The sequence below is a fragment of the Aptenodytes forsteri genome, unplaced genomic scaffold (genome assembly GCF_000699145.1).
Source record: "Aptenodytes forsteri isolate BGI_AS27 unplaced genomic scaffold, ASM69914v1 Scaffold81, whole genome shotgun sequence".
In the NCBI taxonomy this organism is placed as follows: domain Eukaryota; kingdom Metazoa; phylum Chordata; class Aves; order Sphenisciformes; family Spheniscidae; genus Aptenodytes; species Aptenodytes forsteri.
This window is the reverse complement of record NW_008795259.1, coordinates 10,949,834-10,953,130: the sequence shown is the minus strand read 5'-3', so window position 1 is coordinate 10,953,130 and position 3,297 is coordinate 10,949,834.

Genomic DNA, 3,297 nt, shown 5'->3' with positions numbered 1-3,297 from the left:
GCACTGTAACTGAGGACTTTATGAATCTAAGATTACAGAAAGCTTAGACAGGAGGACAGTACCACAAAGAGTTTGCACGTGACTTCATAGTCAGAAAAATGATTCTGTAACTAATGGGGGAGATGGGGGAGGGAAGAGTAAACGAATAATGTAACAACAGAAAGTACTGATGACCTATATGGGAAATTACTATTGTGCAGTTAAGTTCAATTTCAGAAAAGAGCATGAATTTTATATTTGGTAAAAGAAAATTAATGAAAAAATATATTCATCTTTGTTGAAACTACCTAGTATTCTGTTGCAGAAAATCTTTCAGAGCTAATGCATTCATAAAAGAGATTCAAAAACATTAATTTCATGGTTGACGCAACACTTCATGGGTTTGATTTTATAATGTCCCTGATTTATTTAAGACTATAAGTCACATCAGATAAGAAAACAAAACATTGCTAATACTTTACATGCTATAAGAAGATTTTTGTGTAAGACGTAACTTCACAACCTGGTGGTTTCATTGTGTAAAATGGATGCTGTTTATATTCATAAGTATCAGCCAATATTAAGACACTCAAGTCTATGCTTCTGGAGAAAGGGAAGGGGAAAGCTATGCTACAAGTCTAAAGTTTCTCTCCTGGTTTAGCTTCTTTAAAAATGTCATCTTTACATGTTAATTTTGACTGATCTAGTCTATGGCAGTTAAGGATAAGATGAAACTAAAATTATATGCCCCAAATCCAAAACAAAATCTGTCTTGGTTTTCCACTTTCCATTTGATTTTCAGTCATTTTACACAGTCATGTAACCCTCCTTTGCCCTTCACATTAAAACATTTTAAACATTTAGCTTAATATTGGTGTATTTATAGCTGCAGTGTTAAAATGTGCATAGAATTAAAGAGATTCAGAGAGGAAATAATCTTAAACCAATGTTACCACACACGGTATTTGACATTCTACTGGTCCAGATTCTATTATTTTACTTAGTTTTATTTTACTGTTGACTTGGGTCTCCGATATCATTGTAACTTTCCGTTATCCATTTGACAATACAAGAATATTTGTTCTAGCAGATAAAGTTATTAAGAAAGACAAAACAAACAATGTCTGGAAGATAAAGTTAGCTGAATGTAGCCTGCAAATGAAGCACACATTTGTTTTCATAATGGCAGTAATTAGCCATTGGATCCATTGGCCAAGCATTGCAGAGAACTATCCAAACCAGGAATTTATAAATCAAGGATGGTGTTTGATTGGAAATAATCATTAATCTGAGGAAGTCCCTCACTCCAGGTTGCTTGTGAACTCAGATCAGACCAGCTGATCAGAATAGTTCCTTCTGTCCTTCCTTCATGTCTAAAAATCTAATCTCTACAATCATAAAGGGTTTCTTAGCCACCTCCCCACTGCCCCTAAGGTTGTGCCACAGCAGTGCTGGTATCAATAGCCATTGGAAGACTCCTCTTATTTTTAAGGCGAGCTTTTAAATTGGCTGTTGCAGCACTGTGGAGCAGGCTCCCTCCTGCTACTTTTTGGGTACTCCTGTCTCTGCATCAGTGTATTAGCGAGTATCAGGAAGGAAGAGATGGTGTTTGTTAGCACGCTGTCTCTAGGCTTTGCCCAGCCTGAGGCTGATTTTGATTTGTGGTGAAGTTTTCTCTCATTTCACCCTTTCTCATTGGACTTTCTACTGAGTCTAAATTTTCAGCTAAGGCTTTCTGAAACTCTCAATTGAGGTAGAAAGTCATCTTTCCTATGCTAAGGAGCCACTGTGCTGTATCATTGCCTCTGGAATGCTCCTTCCTGATGGGAGATCCAGTTGAATTTAGCATTAATTTGACTACAAAGCTCTTGTATGCACTGTATAAATGTACTTCTTCCTGGCAGACAGACAGGTGAGCATATGCCAATGAAAATACGTAAATGTTAATTTCATGAATATTGGTGAAAGATATTGGTGAAACCAGATGTACTGTTTATGACCGGTATTTGATAAGAGTCAAGAACTGATAGCAAGAAAATGAACTTGATGGTATATTTGGTATAAATACCTCAGAATAATTACTGAAAAGATACTTAGGTGCCATTTCTGGAGAATGTGGGGATTAATTAACTGGAAGAAACCAAGAAAGATGACTAGACAAATGCAAGCAACAGTCATCTCATTCCAGAAAAATGCTTCAGATTTTGTAAACCACTAAAAGGCAGATATTTTGGTCATTAACACAATCAGTGGAGCAGCAAGAATTCCTAAATTCTACTAGCTATTCTACCAGCATCTCACACTCCATGTTTTTATTGCAACCAGTGTGTTGCAAGTTGTTCAAAAGAGCAGATCTCTCTCCATCTAGCTTTTGAAAGATCTCTTAACTGAAGCATCATGAGAGAAAAGTCAAAATTGAAAACATTTTCTTAGGAATAATAAAATAATCTTCTATTCCTGTTCATGGCAGCATGAATTTCAAATAATTCTGATTTTAAAATATATATAATCAGTTGGCCAGGCAGAGAATGAGACTGATTCTATAGCTTTGTGGTCATTTAAGAGGTATGAGAACCTCACAGATTTATCATGGACCCAGGAATTTTTTGTAACAGAAATGATTCATACATTCATCCCCCCAAAAAAATTCAGCTTTAATAAGCTACCATAAATTAATCAGTTTAACAAATCTGTGGTTTAAAACTTCTATCAATAGACTCAGCATACTCTACATGTGAAGACAAACAAACTGTACATTAAGATGGAGAATGTCATTGGAGAAGACAGCTACTGAAAAGAAAGAGGTTAAAAAAAAGAAGATATGGTAACCAGGAAGAGTATTAGATGAGAAAAGAATATCTCTATGGCTTTCCAAAATTGTCATTTACAGCATGTATTCTAGACAGAAAAACGACCAAGAACATACAACCACAGTAAATATTAGTGAAAAAAAAAGTCAGTGAAAAATAGAGTGTTCTAACTAAGCAGTCCTAAGAAACCCAAGGAAGTTAATACAAGTTGGCAAATTTCTATAACATTACTAAAATTATCTCTATGTCCAATAATGAAAAAAGGTATACTGTTTCTCAGGAGGTTTCATTAAAAAAAATATTATATCCTAAATCAAACTGTTAAATGTAGACCTAAGGTAGAAAATGACTGTCCACATATTGGCTTTCCACAGTTCAGCTGGGAAAGAATAAGGAAGACGGCAAAATAATTCTTCCACCCAACAGTTTTCATCCCAGAGGAAAAAAAAAAAAAAAAAAAAAGGCCCCCTTTTTTTTTTTTTTAACCCCAATAGAATTATTTTTGGTA